This window comes from Pan paniscus, chromosome 11 (genome assembly GCF_029289425.2).
Source record: "Pan paniscus chromosome 11, NHGRI_mPanPan1-v2.0_pri, whole genome shotgun sequence".
NCBI lineage: Eukaryota > Metazoa > Chordata > Mammalia > Primates > Hominidae > Pan > Pan paniscus.
In genome coordinates this window covers 117,807,879-117,829,406 of record NC_073260.2, presented here as the reverse complement: position 1 = coordinate 117,829,406, position 21,528 = coordinate 117,807,879, and the positions used below count along the sequence as shown (strand labels likewise).

At 44.4% G+C, this 21,528-nt stretch overlaps 1 protein-coding gene across 4 annotated transcripts in view; it reads left to right on the top strand.

Annotated features, from left to right (window-relative positions):
- The first annotated feature begins 7,580 nt into the window (after positions 1-7,580).
- KDM4C (lysine demethylase 4C) overlaps positions 7,581-21,528 on the top strand; it is a 410,581-nt gene continuing 396,633 nt past the window's right edge. For all 4 annotated transcript variants that reach the window (XR_008619779.2, XM_003823391.6, XM_008977026.5 and 1 more), the window contains exon 1: positions 7,581-7,715. The gene's annotated coding sequence lies outside the window, so the exon portion shown is untranslated. The remainder of the gene's footprint in view (positions 7,716-21,528) is intronic.

The following is a 21,528-nucleotide window of genomic DNA, read 5'->3' as shown; positions in this document are numbered from 1 at the left end:
CTTTTCATGGCTGGGCACGGTGGCTCATATCTGTAATCCCAGCACTTTGGGAGGCTGAGGTGGGTGGATCACGAGGTCAGGAGTTCGAGACCAGCCTGACCAATATGGTGGAACCCCATCTTTACTAAAAATACAAAAATTATCTGGGCATGGTGGCACGCACCTGTAGCCCCAGCTACTCAGGTGGCTACGGCAGGAGAATTGCTTGAACCTGGGAGGTGGAAGTTGCTGTGAGCCGAGATTGTGTCATTGCACTTCAGCCTGGGTGGCAGATTGAGACTCTGTCTCAAAAAAAAAAAAGCTCTTCACGAAGCAAAAGCACTTGAAGCGAAAGTGAAGCATAGCTTCTGTCTTATAGGAAGTTGGAATAGCCAAAACACCAAGTTCAGGAAAAACTGAAAGTACATCATAGGTTTCCAAAAGGAGAGGAAAGAAACTCTTGATTATAAAAACGATGATGCTAAAGTTATGAATAATTCTCTTAAGTTTGACACTGAGGAGAAAAGTAATAGAAAAGAAATTGTATTATCTGGATTAGTCAATGGAGAGCCAGGGGCTCAACAAGGTCAGAAAGTGAAAGACAGAGAAGGCAGTTCTAGCTGCTATTACTGCATAATAAATAACCTCAAAACGTAATGGTTTAGAGCAGCAGTGGTTTATCATTTTTTACTATTCTCTGGGTTAGCTGACAGTTATCTGCTGGTTTTGCCTGGGCTTGCTCTTGTGGCTGCATTCAGTAGGAGGTGGTTGGGCTAGAAGGTCAAGATGGCCTCACTTACCCATCTGGCAGCTGGTGCTGGCAGTCCACTGGGTGGGTACCTTGGTTATTTTTTCATGAAACCTCTCATTCTCTGGTAAGCTAGAACTTCCTTACATGACAGTCTCAGGACCGTATCATAAGAGAGTGAAAGCAGAAGCTGCAATGTATCTAATGTCTAGCTTTGGAAGTCTTATCACATCACTTCTGTCACATTCTGTTGATCAAAGCAAGTCAAAAGATCAGCCTAGGCCGGGCATGGTGTCTCACGCCTGTAATCCCAGCACTTTGGGAGGCTGAGGCTGGCGGATCGCTTGAGCTCATGAGTTAGAGACCACCTTGAGCAACATGGCGAAACCCCGTCTCTACAAAAAATACAAAAATTAGCCAGGCATGGTGGTGCACACCTGTTGTACCATCTACTAGGGAGGCTGAGGTGGGAGGATGGCTTGAGCCTGGGAGGTGGAGGTTGCAGTGAGCCAAGACTGCACCACTGCGCTCCAGCCTGGGTAACAGACCCAGATCCTGTCTTAAAATTAATAATAATAATAATAATCAGCCTAGATTCAGCAGGTGGGGATATAGCTGATCTTTTGATGGAAGGAAGGGCAAAGTCACATTGCAAAGGATCATGGGAAGATCTTGTGGCTACATTTTACAATTTATCACAACAGGGAATGGATATGACAAGGACCCAAACTATATTAACATTAGTTCAAGAAGAGAGAAGCCATTTACAACTTTAGCTGAGTGATGAGATCTCAATTATGCATAATCAGAACACTTAAGGAAGATGGAACAGGATAGTTGTTCACAATAGTCAGCTCAAGGCCCCTAGAAAATGTATTATAAAGCTGCAGGCTGAAAATTGAGCTCATTGATCAGACAGAATACCTTCTGGAAGAATTTGAGTAGAAAAGAAAAATCAGAGCAATTAGGTAGGGAGAAAGGGAAATATTAAAATCAGCGAATTCGATAAATTTGAGGTAAACTACAGAATGTGAAAATATCTTACAAGGCAACATTTTGTTCTGCAGAAGAAAGCCCGTGACAGTTGGGTCCTTGTTTGTGATACCAAAGGAGCTACTGCTGGAGAGATTAAGCAAGTCACATTCCTGAGTTAAAAATTAAGGAGGAACAGGTAAAACAAAAAATTGGTAACGTTCTCAAAACCAGGGATTTTTTTTTTTTTCCGGTGGAGTTTCGCTCTTGTTGCCCAAGCTGGAATGCAATGGCATGATCTCGGCTTACTGCAATCTCCGCCTCCTGGGTTCAAGCGATTCTCCTGCCTCAGCCTCCTGAGTAGCTGGGTTTACAGGCATGCGCCACCATGCCTGGCTAATTTTGTATTTTTAGTAGAGACGGAGTTTCACCATATTGGTTAGGCTGATCTCAAACTCCTGACCTCAGGAAATCCGTCCACCTCGCCTTCCCTGGAATTACAGACGTAAGCACCGCACTCAGCCTAAAACCAGGGATTGTTAAAGCAACTTCCAAAAAGTTATATTGTGGTCTCTTTCCAACTAATATATGAATTTCATTTATATATGCCAAGTGCTCTATTTCCTGTTATAATCAGAGACTTTATAAAAATAGCAATAAAATATCTGTGTTCCTCAATGAAGAGATCTTTTAAGTTCATGCCTGAGGTGGAGGAGCATTTTATCCCTCAGTGATGAAAGATGTCCTGTGATATTCCAGGCACTCTATGATGATTAATGGAAGAAGTGTGCTTGGACTGAAACCCATGCCTCACCCTAGTTCCAGGGGACCACTGAGGCGTCAGAAATAGCAGCTGCTTTTGATCTGAGCTCTGATGTAACTACAATACTAATCAGTATCTCAAGAAGTTCCTCTCCTTCTACCCCAAGGGATGGTTTGGTTGACTCTGGCACAAATCCTAATCCTTATCAGGAATGGCCATGATAAGCTCACCTAGAGCAGAACTTCTACCTCTTCTTAGTCAGTTTGGACTGTCTTTCCAATGATAAGGATTTCACGGATCTAAAACTTTTCTTCCACCCTTATTTCTGAAAGTCTTCCAACTCAGGCCTAAGAGTAAGCACACCAGGCATTTACCTGAAATAATGGACTTGTTCCATGATTATTAAATCTATAAACACTGACTTCTATCTTTTATCTATCATGTCTTGGTCTATTTTGTGGTGCTATAATAGGATACCACGGACTGGGTAATTTATTTTTATTATTATTTTTAATTGAGATGGGGTCTTGCTATGTTGCCTAGGCTGGTGTTGAACTCCTGGGTTCAAGTGATCCTCCTGCCTCAGCCTCCCAGAGTGCTGGGATTACAGGCATGAGTCATCTCACCTGGCAGACTGGGTAATTTATAATGAACAGAAATTTATCGGCTCGCAGTTCTAGAAGCTAGAAAGTCCAAGACTGAGGGGCTGTATTAGGTGAGGGACTTTGTGCTGCATTATCCCATGGCAGAAGGACAAAGAACAAGAGAGAAGAGGATGAACCCATTCCTGCAGTTACGGCATTAATTCATTAATAAGGGCAGAGCCCTCATGGACTAATCATCTCTCATTATTCCTGTATAAATAACATACATATTTGATAAAGGTAAAGGTAAATAAAAACACTAAGTATTACTATCATTGAATTCTTTTTTTTTTTTTTTTGAGATGGAGTCTTGCTCTGTCACCCAGGCTGGAGTGCAGTGGCACGACCTCGACTCACTGCAAGCTCCGCCTCCCGGGTTCATGCCATTCTCCTGCCTCAGCCTCTGGACTAGCTGGGACTACAGGCACCTGCCACTGTGCCTGGCTAATTTTTTGTATTTTTAGTAGAGACAGGGTTTCACCGTGCTAGCCAGGATGGTCTCGATCTCCTGACCTCAGGTGATCTGCCCGCCTCGGCCTCCCAAAGTGTTGGGATTATAGGCGTGAGCTACCGAGCCCAGCCTCATTCAATTCTGTATATTTGTTTTGTTTTGTTTTCTTTTTCTTTTTTTTTTCTGAGATGGAGTTTTGCTCTTGTCATCGAGGCTAGAGTGCAGTGGTGCTATCTTAGCTCACTGCAACCTCTGCCTCCTGGATTCAAGTGATTCTCATGCCTCAGCCTCCCGAGTAGCTGGGATTACAGGCACCTGCCACCATGCCCAGCTAATTTTTGTATTTTTAGTAGAGACAGGGTTTAACCATATTATCCGGTCTGGTCTTGAACTCGTGACCTTAGGTGATCTGCCCACCTTGGCCTCCCAATGTGCTGAGATTAGAGGCATGAGCCACTGTGCCCAGCTCAATTATTTATATTTGTAAAAAGTGTAGTGTACTTCAACAGATTCAAAATTAGACTATTATTTAGAAGTATATCAATTTGCAGCCAGGGCAGTGGCTCACTCCTGTATTCTCACCACTTTGGGAGGCTGAGGCGGGAGGATCATTTGAGCCCAGGAGTTTGACACTAGCCTGGGCAACATAGTGAGACCCTGACTCTACAAAGAAATAAACAAATTAGCCAGGTGTGGTGGTGTGCGCTTGTAGTCCCAGCTACATGGGAGGCTGAGGTGGGAGGACTGCATGATCCTAGAAGTGGAGGCTGTATTGAGCCGTGATAGTGCCACTGCACTCCAGTCTGGGCAGCAGAGTGAAGATCCTGTCTCAAAGTGAAAAAAAAAAAAAAAAAAGCAGCATATAAATTTGCTGCATTATATATATTTTAAGAAACTTACAAGTATTGGCCAGGCATGGTGGCTCACGTCTGTAATCTCAGCACTTTTGGAGGCGGAGGCCAGCAGATCACTTGAGCTCAGGAGTTTGAGACCCGCCTGGCCAATGTGGCGAAACCCTGCCTACAAAAAATACAAAAATTAGGCCGGGCATGGTGGCTCACGCTTGTAATCCCAGCACTTTGGGAGGCCAAGGTGGGTGGATCACAAGGTCAGGAGATCAAGACCATCCTGGCCAACACGGTGAAACCCCGTCTCCACTTAAAATACAAAAAATTAGCCAGGTGTGGTAGCACGCGCCTGTAGTCCCAGCTACTTGGGAGGCTGAGGCAGAAGAATGCCGTGAACCCAGGAGGCGGAGGTTGCAGTGAGCTGAGATCGCGCCACTGCACTCCAGCCTGGGCAACAGAGTGAGACTCTGTCTCAATTAAAAAAAAATGCAAAAATTAGCTGGGCATTATGGCACATGCCTGTAATGCCAGCTGCTCAGGAGAATGAGGCACAAGGCACGAGAATTGCTTGAACCCGGGAGGTCAAGGCTGCAGTGAGCCGATATGGCGCCGCTGCACTCCAGCCTGGGCAACAGAGCAGGACTCTGTCTCAAAAAACAAATAAAGAAAGAAAATAAAATAAAAACAAGTATTGTCTCTGAGGTGATCTGATGATCTGTTCATTAGTTCACATTACATATAAACTTCAAGGGGAATCTATGTATTGTTCATATAGCCTTCCATTAATATATTGCAATTGGGATTTAAACAATTGAATCTAAAAAAAAAATTTACTATATGGCTAAAATGTTTTCACGATAATTCACAATATGGAGGTATTTTGATACATTAGGGACACAACACTGCCCTCAGTGCCATGAGTCCAGTTGATTTTCTAGTAGGCTCTCTTCAGTTTCCAAGACTGTGAAGCACTTAATGGATTCACAGAGTGCTTTACAGCTTTTGAAGTGTTTTGACATTTTACATTATCTTCCTTAAAATTAAAAAGTGCTTAGTGAAGTTAGCAAGGTTAGTATATCCACTTCAGTTCTTCAGGTTAAAAAAAAGTCATACTCTAATTCACAATGGTAAAGAAATGTTATTTGTGCATCTGCAAATTCTGAAGAAAATGGATTTCAGGTTTCCAGATTTTTTATTCTGGTGCACAAGATTTCTAATATAGCATATGGCTTCCAAAAGACCCTAGCTGCTTGATTGTGGACATATTTCTTAACCGCTATGCTTCAGTTTCCACATCTGTAACAATGAGGTATTAATAGTACCTATTCATTGAATTATTGTAAGTATTTATTAATACATGTGAAGCTCTTAAGACAGTGTGTAGCTCACATTACTGTTCTAAGTAAGTGTTAGGTTGCATATTTATTATTTTAGCATATCCAATTTACTTGTAAGGATGGTTGGGATCCTGACGTTACATGCACACATTTGGAAAATTCCCAGTTGAGTATACGTTAGCCAAGTTCAGAATTGTGTGTGGCCGGGTGAAGTGGCTCACGCCTGTAATCCCAGCACTTTGGGAGGCCGAGGCGGGCGGATCACCTGAGGTCAGGAGTTTGTGACCAGCCTGGCCAACATGGCGAAACCCTGTCTCTACTGAAAATACAAAAATTAGCTGGGCGTGGTGGCGGGCGACTGTAATCCCAGCTACTCGGGAGGCTGAGGCAGGAGAATCTCTCGAACCCGTGAGGCGGAGGTTGCAGTAAGCCGAGATAGCGCCACTGCACTCCAAACTGGGCGACACAGCAAGACTCCGTCTCAAAAAAGAGTGTGTCTGTGTGTGTAGCGGAACTTTGTTTTTAACAACTAAAGAAATATGGTGACCCAATAATCCCGTTAGCCTTAGCTCAATTAATCACATTCCATCTGTCCTCACAATGTTCACCCCAGTGAGAAACGAGTTCAAGCGCGTGGTAAGCGGTGTCGATATATTTTTAAAATTCTGTTATCAGTATAATGTAACAGAAAATTCAGCATATTAGCCCAAGTTTGCTCACTGGTGTGAAGATATGCCCAATCTTTCTTAGCTAAGACGTTAGAGAAAACGCCACAAGGGACCCAGCTGGGAGCTCTGCAGAAAGTTAAAAAAAAAAATCATTCAGCTTTGCAAAACATCTGATGCTCAACCATCTGTCTTTGGCAGTACAGGGGCTTAAGGTCTGGTTGGTTCCTTCCGACACCTCGGAAGGCGGAGTTACAGAGGAGAAGCAACAAGTTGTAGGAAGTTAACTTATCTAGTCTCAGACGCTGGAGGCACCTGCATTTCTAGTCACTTCAGTTCTGGCCAAATTGTTATCAACTCTAGTTTCTGAGGGACCGCCAGCCCAGGATTCCTATTGGGGTCACCTTTGTGCCTCCCTATCTTAAGAGCACACTTGGGCGGGTCGGGGCGGGACGTGCTGGGTGTAGGTGACTCAACACCGGACAGTTTTGCTTCCAGAGGCTGACACGCTCCTGCGCGGTAGTTGTTAAAGGGTTGGGACACGAAGATACTCTTCGCCTATTCGGGATCTCCCATTGTGGGAAGGAGGCTGAGTGGTCCCGGCCACCGGGTGAAGGGAGAACGGGAACACAGCGCTGTCATCGCCGGAGAGCTGCGAGCCCCGACTTCCTCGCCAGGCTCTCCAGTACATTCCGAGGCTCCACCCCGGTAACGCCACGCTGACGTCCGCGCGTCGGAGGCCGCCATAGGTGCGCGTCGGCGCCCAGGAGGACGTGTGGCGCGTGGACTACATCAGGTCCAGCCCTGCGGGACCCCAGCAGGCGCTTCCGGGCAAGGTTCTGTGCACCTGTTTTCTCCTTCTACGCGAGTATCTTTCCCCTCCGGAAAGAATGGGATATGCCTGTGTCCAAAGGACAAGAAGATGCGCGCCAGCAAGCCTAAGTTAACCACAGCGCGGAAGTTGAGCCCAAAGCAAGAGCGTGCCGAGCACCTTTAAGCTGTTTGTAAGCCCACGTGACTCACCAAGTGCGGGCCCCAGCGGTCACGTGACGGCGCGCGCGCCCTCGCGCAGGGAGAGCCGGCGGTGCGCGCGCCTTCGCCGCTGCCTCCCACCCACCCCCTCGACGGGAGGGTGAGGCGCGGCGCAGTGATCGGGCGGCCGGGGTCCTGTGCGCGTGCGCAGCGAACAGCTGTCACCTAGTGCGGAACAAGTCTCCCAAATTTCCCAAATCTCCCTGGGCCGGAGGCCACTGTCTTCTTCTCTTCCTCCTCCACCGAGTCGTGCTCTCGCCCCAACCCGCGCGCCAGGTAACCGCTTTTCCGGAGTCCGGGGGCCAGGGCCGGGGGAGGGTCCGGAGAGGTCTTCCCGGCAGTGCCCCCCTCCGCGTGGGGCACGGGGGTGCGGGCGTCCGGGCGAGCGGCGACGCTGGGGCAGAGACGCTCTGTCCGTGACTGCAGCGACTGTCACGCTGGGGAGGGAGCGGCCGGCCGCGGCCGCAGGGGAGGGATGCGGGGGCCGGTGACAGCCCGCTCCGGCCCTTACCCAGGTTCGGTACCCGCGCTCGCCGTTTTCCCGGGATCCGGAGTCGGGGTCGCCTCCTTGGGGCAGAGGAGCGCTCGGGCGGTCCTGGGATGCGGACCTCTTAACGCCCCCAGTCGGTCTGTGGCGGACTCCAGGAAGGCCGGGCCTGGTGCACCCCTCGGGGCCCTCCCTTCCCTGGGAGTGTCACGACCCGCGGGGTGAGGGTGGGAGCTCCTCTCCTGACCACCCGTTGCAGGCAGTCATCCCGTCATTCGGGGTCGTCTTCAGCCCTCGCGGCCGTCCTTTTGGTGTTTCTTTCCCCCGGCATGGGGCCATTTCTTCATGCAGTGCCTGGAGGAACCATGATGCGGTGTAGACGGCGGGTGCTTAAATAAATGCGAGTTGGATTAGGGCGCGTGGACTGCCAGGCACAGAACGTGGCGTGGAGTGGGGACGTGGAGGAGGGAGCCAGACAGGCCGGGGCTGTAGGCAGGAGCTTGGGGTTTTCCTCCGTGCTCCGCCAGTAAAGCCAGCAGGCGGGATTCAGATGCTTTCCGCGTGGACTTGATGCTGGGCTCCCCCTTTGCTGCGCGGTGCAAGCCTGCCCTGGCTGGCTCTGATTGTGGGCGATACCGGGAGGGGTTTTGTCAGGTTCCTTCTTCCGGAAGAGACAAGGTAAACTTTTTTTGCGCTTGATAAACTAACCCCGAGAGGTGATTTATAAAGCACTGTTCGGAAATGTAGGTTAGAAAAGCAGAGTCACTTTTATCCCGGTGAAAGTTACTAGTAGGTTCCGGCCACTTAGGTTCACACTAAACTCTGCCCTATTTTCACCCATTTCATGAAAGTTTGCGGTATTTAAAAAAATGTTTAAATTCCGGGCAGCTTGGCTTTACTGTTTCTATGGCAACGGTGACTAATATTCTCATTTCGAAGTGTTGTGGTTGAAAACTAGTGGTTTTAATTTTTAAAGGTCCATTTTTTATTAGGAAGCAGTCGGCTCTGCTTTGCGATTATCGCTTGTTTTCTTACCTTGCTGGCCTCCGCGCAACCCGCCCATAGTTTGTTTTGGAACGGATTACACGGTTGTTCGGGTTTTTTAGGTCCTTTTTCTCCCAATTTCAGTGTTATGAAAAGTTTTCACATAAGCTTTACAGTATCCCGCAAACTTGGTAATACAGTACAATTTAAACCGAAGACTTATTTCTTTTTATTAACAGACTTTAGTCAGTTGCTTTTCTAAAGTTGAAAATCAGACCCGGCGCCGTGGCTCCTGCCTGTAATCCCAACACTTTGGGAGGCCGAGGCGGGTGTATCACCTGAGGTCAGGAGTTCAAGACCAGCCTGGCCAAAATGGCGAAACCTCGTCTGTACTAAAAATTCAAAAATTAGCCAGGCATGGTGGCGGGCGCCTGTAATCCCAGCTGAGGCAGGAGACTCACTTAAATCGTGGAGGTGGAGGTTGCCGTGAGCCGAGATGGCACCACTGCACTCCAGCGTGGGTGACAGACTGAGACTCCATCTCAAAAAAAAAAAAAAAAAGTAAAAATACAAATAAATAAATAAATAAATAAATAAATAAAAGTTTTAGTAAATGAATAGTCTTGTGCAACTATCACCACAATGAATTTTTGAATTTTTTTTATCCCCAAAAGAAGCTCTGTTCCTATTAGCTGTCATTGCCTAGTTCCCTCCAACTCTATCCCCTTCTGTCCCTAGGCAACCACTAATCTGCTGTCTGTCTCAATAGATTTGACTATTCTGGACATTTTATATACATGGAATAATACACTATCTGGTCTTCTGTGAGTGACTTCTTTCACTTGGCATAATGTTTTTTAAGGTTCATCCATGTTGCAGCCTGTATCAGTACTTCATTCCTTTTAATGGCTAAAATGCTATTATGGATATATCACTTTTTGTTTATTCGTCAGTTGGTAGACATTTGTGTTATCTCTGCTTTTGGCTGAGTAATGCTATGTATATTTGTGAACTAGTTTTTGTGTGGACGCGTGTTTTCTTTACGCTTGGGTATATATATATATATATAATGTAATTGCTAGGTTAAACATCTTCTGTTGAATGACTGCATGCGTAAGGAGGGATAGTTAGTCTTGGGTGATACTCTTTTTTACTTATTTATTTATTTATTTATTTATGTTTTTGAGACGAAGTCTCCGTCTGTTGCCCAGGCTGGAGTGCAGTGGCACGATCTCTGCTCACTGCAAGCTCCGCCTCCTGGGTTCACACCATTCTCCTGCCTCAGCCTCCTGAATAGCTGGGACTACAGGCACCCACCACCATGCCTGGCTAATTTTTTTTTTTTTTTTTTTAGTAGAGATGGGGTTTCACTGTGTTAGCCAGGATGGTCTCGATCTCCTGACCTCGTGATCTGCCCACCTCGGCCTCCCAAAGTGCTGGGATTACAGGCGTGAGCCACCGTGCCTGGCCCGGTGATGCTCTTTCAAGCCTTGAAGGGGCCTGTTGATCTTTCCCTACTCCACTGCCAACTTCAGTTCTCCAGTTCTCTAAAGTGGGGCTTTATTCTATGGTTAGTGCTGTGTTTTCCTTTCCTGGATGTCTTTTTTTTTTTTTTTTTGAGACGGAATCTCGCTCTGTTGTCCATGGAGTCTCACTCTGTGCCAATGGCGCGATCTCGGCTCACTGCAACCTCTATCTCCCAGGTTCAGGCGATTCTCCTGCCTCAGCCAACCCAGTAGCTGGGATTACAGGCACCCACCATCATGCTTGGCTAGTTTTTGTATTTTTGTAGAGACAGGGTTTCACCATGTTGTTCAGGCTGGTCTCGAACTCCTGACCTCAGGTGATCCACCCACCTTGGACTCCCAAAGTGCTGGGATTACAGGTGTGAACCACTGTGCCCGGCCTCTGGATGTCAGTATTAAGATCATCCTGTTCTTTTTTTTTTTTTTTTTTTTTTTTTTTGGAGACAGGGTGTAACTCTGATGCCCAGGCTGGAGTGCAGCAGTGACACAGTCTCAGCTCACTGTAACCTCTCTGCCTCCTGTGCTCTGGCAGTCCACCAGCCCCAGCCTCTCAAGTAGGTGGGACTACAGGTACATGCCATCATGCCTGGCTGATTTTTGTGGTCTTGCCATGGTACCTAGGCTGGTCTGAAACTCCCGGGCTCAAGCAGTCCACTTGCCCCAGCCTCCCAAAGTGCTAGGATGACAGGCGTGAGCCACTGCACCTGGCCTGATCATCCCTTCCTGTTAGCACAGTCTTTATACTGCTCATGGTTATTCCCTTGATATTCACTTATTTGCTCTATATTTAGTGATAAGATAGGTACATTCTGTACTTCGATTAAGCTCAATATCTACTGAAAAATGTGTGTTCCCTTTTGTTAAATATTAGTATTTAATGCTTCTCCCCCAACCTCTGTCTCTTTTTTCTTTTTCTTTTTGAGATGGAGTCTCCCTCTGTCGCCCAGGCTGGAGTGCAGTGGCATGATCTCGGCTCACTGCAGCCTCCGACTCCCTGGAGTGATTCTCCTCAGCCTCCCGAGTAGCTGGGATTACAGGCACGCCCAACTAATTTTTTTCGTATTTTTAGTAGAGATGGGGTTTCACCGTGTTGGCCAGGATGGTCTCGATCTCCTGACCTCGTGATCCGCCTGCCTCGGCCTCCCAAAGTGCTGGGATTACAGGTGTGAGCCATCATGCCAGGCCATTTTTCTGTTTTTATTATACTTTAAGTTCTAGGGTACATGTGCGCAACGTGCAGGTTCGTTACATAGGTATACATGTGCCATGTTGGTTTGCTGCACTGATCAACTCGTCATTTACATAAGGTATTTCTCCTAACACTATCCCTCCCCCAGCCCCCCACCCCCCAACAGGCCCTGGTGTGTGGTGTTCCCCTCCCTGTGTCCATGTGTTCTCATTGTTCCTTCTTTTCTTTTTCAGTTAAAAAAATTTCTTTTTGTAGAGATGGGGTCTCAGTGTGTTGCTCAGGCTAGTCTCAAAATTCTGGGCTCAAGTGATCCTTCTGACTTGGCCTCCCACAGTTCTGGGATTACAGGTGTGAGCCACTGTGCTTGGCCTGCAAGCTCTATTTCTGTTATGAATTTCTTAGGAGGTGTATCATAATTAAAGTCACAGTATCTTTTTTATCGCTACAAATGTAGACCATTTTGTGGAGCCTAAAATATAATTTTATAATAGAAATACAATATATATTAGGTCATTGTCTTTATATTATATAATATGTAATATAATATATTAGGTCATTGTCTTTTTTTTTTTTTTTTTTTTTTTTGAGACGGAGTCTCGCTCTGTCGCCCAGGCTGGAGTGCAGTGGTGTGATTTTGGCTCACTGCAACCTCCACCTCCTGGGTTCAAGCGATTCTCCTGCCTCAGCCTCCCAAGTGGCTGAAATTACAGGCGCCTGCCATCACGCCCAGGTAATTTTTGTATTTTTAGTAGAGATGAGGTTTCACCATGTTGGCCAGGCTGGCCTCGAATTCTTGACCTCAGGTGATCCACCCCCCTCAGCCTCCCAAATTACTGGGGGATTACAGGCATGAGCCACCACACCCGGCCAGGTCATTGTCTTTTTTACTCCCCGACCCTCTAAAGATTCCCTACTTCCTCATCCTCCTTACCCTTCCGCTGGTGGGGGGGATGGATGGGGGGTAGTGGGGGCGTGGTTACGATCTTCTAAATCCACACTTTCTGGGCCTAATCCTTTTCCCATACTAACAGTCAGAATAATTCCTTTAAGGAAGCCTATCCCCCCTGCTCCTGCTTCAAGGCTGCTTTCTCTAGGGAAAAAGTCCTAACTCTCAGCTCTGTGTGTGACTGCCCAGCCAGTCTCCTTCCTACCAAACTCATCTTTCTTCCTAGTTCCCTGAATGGGCTTGGTACTCTGCCCATGCTGTTGTTCCCTGTGCCTGGACTGCTACCCCAGTTGCACTTCTTTGATTGATTCCATCTCATTCTTCAGGAAGCTCAGCTCAGTTGTCAACTTCTTCAAGTTAGTGTTCTCTCAATCCTGCACACTGGCCATAGCAGCATTCTGTAGTCTCCTTCATAGTCTTAAGCAATCATGCCATTACTTGTGTATCTCTCTTCCCTCCCTACCCTCATGCAAGCCCAGAGAAAGGTTCCCACAAAAATATTGACAGTAGTTAGTAACTTCTGGGTGATGGAATTGTGGGCAATTTGTTTCCTTTGTGTTTATGTGCATTTTCTAAATTTTCTCCTATGAATCAGTGTTACCATTGTGAAGAGGGAAAATAAGTTAATAAAAATTCATGTTTGTTAGAAAAGCTGGGAAACAGGAGAAGATAGAGGAAAAAGAAAAATAATCAGTTATTGCCCTTTTCATATTGGAGAATGCACTTTTTCTTTTTTTGAGATAGAGTTTCGCTCTTGTTGCCCAGGCTGGAGTGCAATGTAGCGATCTTGGCTCACCACAACCTCCGCCTCCCAGTTTCAAGCAATTCTCCTGCCTCAGCTTCCTGAGTAGCTGGGCTTACAGGCCTGCGCTACCACGCCCAGCTAATTTTGTGTTTTTAGTAGAGACGGAGGGTTTCTCCGTGTTGGTTAGGCTGGTCTCGAACTCCCAACCTCAGGTGATCCATCCGCCTCGGCCTCCCAAAGTGCTGGGATTACAGGAATGAGCCACCGCTCCCAGCCAGAATACACTTTTAACAGTTTTTGTTTTGTTTTAATAACTTAGATGAGATTTTGTTATAGTTTCAGCATCAAGCTTTTATTACATTTTAGTTGTTGCTTGTATTACTCAGAGATTTCTAGAGAATGGTAGGAGTACTTACAATAGGCTGCCCAGTTGGAATTTCTGATGTTGAAATTCAGCTGATTATTAGAGAACAGAATATAGCATTAGGTATATGTAGCATAGAACAGAATATAGACTATTAGGGTATGAGCACTTAAGTGCTAAATAACTCTTTTCCCTTTTTCCTTGAAAAATGTCCTAATTGGTTCATTTGTATGTTTCATAGTACAAAGATTTCCCTTGCACAGTTGCTCATTATTTGTACTGTTTCTTTTATTTTTGATGGGTGGTTTATTTTGCATAGTAGTGGATACATTTCTTGAGTAGATTAACTTGTACTATGTGCCATACACTGTGTCAGATGTGGACAGCAGTGAACACAATAGACTGGATTCCCTATGATTTCATGGAAGTGGATTATTTTAAGAGTGTGAATGTTTAGTTAACTGTTGCACTGTATACTGTTCAGATACACATGGTATTTCAGCTACTATGGTATTTATGAACTGCTACTGCATAAAGCCTCAAATTTATTCTGGATTCTTCTGGGTTTATATTGTATATTACTATGGGTGGATATTTAAGGAGCACAATGATGAGTCATCAAAGCCTTTGTGCTAATGACTTCTTTTTTTATATCTCCATCCAGTTCCAGGTATTAATTTGGCATCTCTACTTGTTAACTATAACAAATGTAACTCTGATCTTTCCTCTCAGCTCTGCTTCTCTGGAATTTCTCCTGCATCTCATCTCATTTCATCGCTCACTCATTTCATTATGAGTTATCCAACACTTCATGGTTCCTGAGCCCTCACATCCAAAGTATCACTTACACCTTGTCACTTCTGCTTCAGGAATAATATTGTGGGGATCAATCCGCTTGTCTCCACCTCCAGTGCATTATCCTACCATTCACTCCCAGCCTCCCTCCAATCTCTTTCCAGCATGATCTTTAAGGCCTATTGCCTTATTGGATTGTTCTCATAGGCCTCAGGATATTTAAAATTCCTGCCATATCTCTTTCTACCCCAAGCTCCACCCATGTCTTATCTAGATGGTTTTTCATGTTCTCTCTACCTATTGGCTTTTCTTTTCTTCAAACTGTATAGAACCTTCCTGAATGTGCTGTTTTTTGCCTGACTGATTTCTCCTCTCATTTTCCCCCTTTTCATACATCTTTCTGATCTCTGCTTGAAAGTACTTCTTCAGAGAAACCTGACCTGTTACTCATTTCTCTTCTCTGATTAAATCAGCTTCCCTAATGATGAGCTGTCTTAATTCCCTGTATTTTTCCCTAACACTTAGTGGTTTATAATTGTATATTTTTGTGATTATTTGATTGTTTCTACACTGTAAAGATTCTACAAGGGCAGAGACCAAGTATTTTTATTTCCTTCTATTCTATATAGCACACTGTTCCCTCACTAGCACTATAGTATAGGTGCTCAGCGAACATTTATTGTGCAAATTAATGACTTTTACATATATGCAAAAATGAAGAAACTGTAAAACCAGGACACGCATTGGGAAATACATCTTACCCATCATGACCCAACACACATAAATATATAAAATTGAAACAAAAGTTTCACAAAACTTTATCAACTGTGCTGTACTCTATTTTCTTTTTCTTTTTTTTGCAGGGGGATGGAGTCTTTCTCTGTCACCCAGGCTGGAGTGCAGTGGTGTGATCTCGGCTCACTGCAACCTTCACCTCCTGGGTTCAAGCTATTCCCCTGCCTCAGTCTCCCGAGTAGCTGGGACTACAGGTGTGTGCCACCGCACCAGGCTAATTTTTGTGCTTTTAGTAGAGATGGGGTTTCACCATGTTGGCCAGGCTGGTCACTAACTCCTGACCTCAGGTGATCCGCCCACCTCAGCCTCCCAAAGTGCTGGGATTACAGGCAATAGCCACTGTGCTTGGCAGAGTAAATATTTTAAAATATATGAAAATATATTGTATAGGTTGAGTATTCCTTATCTGAAATACATGAATTTTATATTTTTTTCAGATTTGGGAATATTGCATTTTACTATACATTACAGATGCTATAGTTACAACTGAGCATCTGTAATCTGAGAATTTGAAATCTGAAATGAGCATTTACTTTGAGTGTCATGTTTGCCCTCGAAACTTGCAGATTTTGGAGTATTTCAGATTTTTGGTTTGAGATGCTCAACTTATGTATGATAATCGTACAAAAAGCTATAATTTCAAGTATTGATTTGCTGTTTACTGGGAAAGAATGGGAAAATTTTTGAAATTAGAAATGTCAGACTTAGGACCGTTGGCCCCCTTTAGTGGGGGTCTCTGTGTGGGACATTTTAGTGGAGTTCATAGTCTTGCTTCCATTTTTAGCATTGTACATTTAGAAATATGAACTTTTTCAGTCGACCGAGAGTGTCAGGCATTGGGAGACTAATGTCTTCAGTGTGGTTCCCTAATTAAACTGGCAAAGAAGAACTAGAATCTGGATCTGAAATGCTTGTGTCTGCTCATTAGGGCTCTTTCTAGAAAGTCTCGGTCCCTGGGAAAGCACATAAATGATCACATAGTTTTTGGTGACAGGTAGGCCCCAGCTGATGGGTAGTGCTGAACAGGATTTTTTTTTTTTTTTTAACCTGCTGGGCTTCCCTGACCCTTGAGCATTCACCTCTGCTTATCAGAACATTCTTCTCTGCCAGTACGTTTTCTCTTGTTGAATAAGGTTAAAGAAGCAGATAAATTCCTTCATTTGGCTCCCTTTTTACCTCCATCTTTGCATTCGTTTTTTGTACCAGATGTTTGTTTAAATTCCAGTCCTCAGGACAGGCTTTGTCTGATCATTAGTATATTGTTGATTCTGTTCTGTTCTGAGAGTCCATCAGATACTTTGAATGGTCACAGGCATCCCTTTGAGTGGGTGAACTGAAGTGTTTTTTTTGCAGGTAGTTTATCTCATTTTGTTTTTTATCTATTTAACTTTCTTTTTTGCTTTTTTTTTTATTTTTTGAGATGGAGTCTCGCTGTGTCGCCCAGGCTGGAGTGCAGTGGCGCGATCTCGGCTCACTGCAAGCTCCGCCTCCTGGGTTCACGCCATTCTCCTGCCTCAGCCTCCCGAGTAGCTGGGACTACAGGCACCCCTCACCTCACGCCCGGCTAATTTTTTTGTGTTTTTAGTAGAGACGGGGTTTCACCACGTTCGGCAGGATGGTCTCGAACTCCTGACCTTGTGATCCGCCTGCCTCAGCCTCCCAAAGTGTTGGGATTACAGGCGTGAGCCACCATGCACGGCCCCCTTTTTTTTGAGACGGTGTCTTGATCTGTCACCTAGGATGCAGTGCAATGGCATGATCTCGGCTCACTGCAACCTCTGCCTCCCAGGTTCAAGCGATTCTTCTGCCTCAGTCTCCCGAGTAGCTGGGACTACAGGCACCTGCCACCATGCCTGGCTAATTTTTGTGTTTTTAGTACAGATAGGGTTTTGCCGTTTTTAATAGAGATGGGGTTTTGCCATGTTGTCCAGGCTGGTCTTGAAGTCCTGACCTCAGGTGATCCGTCCGCTTCAGCCTTCCAAAGTGCTGGGATTACAGGCGTGAGCTGCTGTGCCCGGCCATCTGGCCATCTATTTAACTTTCAAAAAGGAATCCTTCCCTAAAATTTGGGCACATAAAGTGATACCTCTCAGTCTATAATATTCAGGCAGCTTTCATTAGCAGGAAGAATCTGGCCCTGAGATAGGTAAAATCATTTTCCATTTTTTTTTGATAATTTTATTTATTTTTCTAAGTTTGTATTATATATACACACATAATATTTCTTTTATTATTTTCAAATAGACAATACAAGGTATGTAACAAGATATAAAATTCAGAAGGTATTAAAGGGTAAAATGTGTATATGGTTCTCACTTTTAGCCTTTAGACAGCTAGTTCCCTTCTGTCTAAAATTCCCTTTTAGGGAATATGAACTTTTTCAGTCGACCGAGAGTATCAGGCATTGGAAGACTAATGTCTTCAGTGTGGTTCCCTAATTAAACTGGCAAGAAGAACTAGAATCTGGATCTGAAATGCTTGTGTCTTCTCATTAGGGCTCTTTCTAGAAAATCTTGGTCCCTGGGAAAGCACATAAATGATCACATAGTTTTTGGTGACAGGTAGGCCCCAGCTGATGGGTAGTGCTGAACAGGATTTTTTTTTTTTTTTTTAACCTGTTGGACTTTCCTTTTAGGGAATTTTAGAGATATTCTATATAAATTTATGTGTGTGTTTACATTTTTTTACACAAATGGTTTCTTCATGCTCCCTCACTCCTCAGTAACTCAATGTGTATTTCCTACATTTTTCTCCATAACTGCAGTATATCCATCAAAATCAGGAAATTAACACTGATACATTACTATCATCTAATTTTTAGATTCTTCATATTTCACTATTTGTTATAGTAATTAATGTTCTTCATAGCAAAAGTATCCAGTCCAGAATTGTGCAATATGTATTCTTGTTGTAGGTCTTTTAAGCATCCTTCAATCTCAAATATGGATTTGAGAAGGATTTTCATGATCTTGATTTTTTTTCCTTGATCTTCATGGTCTTGATTTTCATGATCTTGGCACTTTTTGTTTTTCTTTCTTTTTTTTTTAAAGATGGAGTTTCACTCTGTTGCCCAGGCTGGAGTGCAGTGATGCAATCTCTGCTCACTGCAACCTCCACCTCCCGGGTTCAAGTGATTCTCCTGCCTCAGCCTCCCGAGTAACTGGGACTACAGGTGCCCACCACCACACCCGGGTAATTTTTGTATTTTTAGTAGAGGTGGGGTTTCACCATGTTGGCCAGGCTGGTCTCGAACTCCTGACCTCAAATGATCCACCCACCTCAGCCTCCCAAAGTGCTGGGATTACAAGCGTGAGCCACTACACCTGGCCTGGAGTTTGTTCATTTTAAAAAAGGAAATTTTCATCAATACTCTTAAGTGAAGCTGGTTTGCAGTTTTCTTGGGTCGTTTTTAAGTTTTGTTACTCATTTTAGGCTTCTTAAGAAAGGATTTCTAACCTTGCTGTTTTTTTTTTCCATGCAATCTGGAACATCTTAAATAACATGTCATACATTTCTTAAAAATTGATCAGAATTCTTTATCTAGTGGAGAGAAGATTTGTTCCTTATTTAGTGGGCTTTGGTGTGATCTTTTTTCTTTTTTTCTTCTCTTCTCTTTTCTTTTTTGGCAGCTGGAGAGCCTAGCAAAGAGGTCAGTTATATTTGGGATCTGAGTCCGGGATACAAAACTTGGAGTCAGTTCATTGCACTTATTTGCTGTTTGACCTTAGAAAATGTATTTCCATTTCTAAGTCTTGGTTTCATCATTTCTCAGATGGGAATAATCACAGCCTGCTAACATCACAGAGAACTTTTAAGAATGAAAATGAAGTAACATATATTAAAGCACAGTAAAGAACCAAGCAAATGCAAGACTTTTTTTTTATAAGAAGGTTCTTTTTAATAAGATGTCAGTACTCAGAGAGTTGTCAATGAGGATAGATCTCAGTATCATGCTACTGAAGGAGTTTGTGTAGATGGACAATGCCTCCTGCTCCAAGAGCAAGCACATGGAGAAAGGGTCAATGGACACATTTGTTTTGCTATTTAACAACAAAGAAAAATTATGAATTAGACAAAATGTAGTCTAGATAGAATTTATTTTTGTGAACATTAATGAGGGTTTTGGTCATGTATTTATTAAAACCATGTGTTACGCCGTGCCCGGTGGCTCATGCCTATAATCACAGCACTTTGGGAGGTTGAGGCGGGTGGATCACCTGAGGTCAGGAGTTTGAGACCAGCCTGGCCTACATGAGGAAACCCTCTCTGCTAGTAATACAAAAATTAGCCGGGCATGGTGGGGCATGCCTGTAACCCCAGGTACTTGGGAGGCTGAGGCAGGAGAATCGCTTGATCCTGGGTGGTGGAGGTTGCAGTGAGCTGAGATTGTGCCATTGCACTCTAGCCTGGGCAACGAGAGTGAAACTCCATCTCAAAAAGGAAAAACAAAACAAAGAAACAAAAAACACCAAAAAAAAAAAAAAAAAACCCCGTGTGTTGTAAATCAAGGAAAAATGTTGAGTAACAGACTATGACTTGACTTTGTGCTTATATCATGATTGTATTTAATTTTATTATAAGTTGGTTAAATATTTGAGACTTTGGGGAAATTAAACTTGTCAAGCTGTCAACTTATCAATTTGGATTTATAGTTTCCTATTTCATTTTGTAGATATTGAAAATACATGTCAATATCTGTGTATTTCATGTCAAGGAAGCTGTGTATTGGTATCAGGATTGAGGGAATACATGATCAACAAATACTTTTCCAAGTTTCAGTGTCACAGATTGCATATGGCATGATAATACATCACATTCATTTCCCTCAAGTTTGTTTTTTTTTTTGACAGGTAGTTAACAAAAAATGTGCAAATTGCCATAATTCTCTAAAATAGTATTTCTTGCATTCATTAATAATGAAAAAAGCAAGGATTGTCATATTATTGTGTTTGATGTTTTTCAACCTCTTTTTTTTTTTTTTCAATATAGCCGGTATCGTATATGGTTTTTGCGATTTTGATCCTTTTTTTTTTTTTTTTTTTTCCTTTTGAGATGGAATCTCGCTCTGTCACCCAGGCTGGAGTGCAGTGGCGCAATCTTGGCTCACTGCAACCTCTGCCTCCCCGGTTCAAGCGATTCTTCTGCCTCAGCCTCCAGAGTAGCTGGGACTACAGGTGCATGCCACCACTCCCAGCTAATTTTTGTATTTTTGGTAGAGACGGGGTTTCACCATATTGGCCAAGCTGGTCTCAAACTCCTGACCTCGTGATCCACCCGCCTTAGCCTCCCAAAGTGCTGGGATTACAGGCGTGAGCCACTGCGCCCGACTGTGAATCTTTTTTTTTTTTTTTTTTTTTTAAGAGATGAGGTCTCTCCAAGTTGCCCAGGCTGGTCTCAAACTCCTGAGCTCAAGTGATCCTCTTGCCTTGGCCTCCCCGCAAAGTGCTAGGATTACAGATGTGAGCCACTGCACCTGGCCTGATTGTGAATCTTTAGGAATAATTGGAAAGTTTGCCTATTAAATTGTCTTGAAATATGTTTTCTAAGTATTTCAATTTTTTAAATTTATTTATTTTTTGAGACAGAGTCTTGCTCTGTCGCCCAGGCTGGAGTGCAATGTTACGATCTCAGCCCATTGTAACCTCCGCCTCCTGGGTTCAAGTGATTCTCCTGCCTCAGCCTCCCGACTGGCTTGGATTACAGGCATGTGCCACCATGCCCGGCTAATTTTGTATTTTTAGTAGAGACGGGGTTTCTCCATGTTGGTCAGGCCGGTCTCGAACTCCCGACCTCAGGTTATCCACCTGCCTTGGCCTCCCAAAGTGCTGGGTTTACAGGTGTGAGCCACTGCACCCGGCCAGTATTTCAAATTTAAGGCTTAGTTTTTATGTTTGAAACTAAGAATGAGTAGTCTACATGGCCTCCGATGAGTCCTTCTGATAGGACTAAATAGACTGGATAATCTCATAAAAGTCACAATGTAGAATTGCTGGAAAGCGATGGTCCGGGCAACAGGTGGGTGCAGGGGCAGTACAGTCCAGTAGTTGGTGAGGGGCTTGCTGCCCAGGCTGAATGCTGGAGGGCCTCAGTGGGTGACCTGCATGGTAGTTGCCAGGAAGCCACAGCAGGCCTAAGGGGTTGTGACTTACCTGGGAGACTCAGGTAGCTCTTGCAGGTGTTGGGAAGCCTCTCCCCATTCCAGCCCCCCTGAGGGAGACAGTGCAAGCCCAGCAGGCTTTTAGTGTGAATTTAACAATC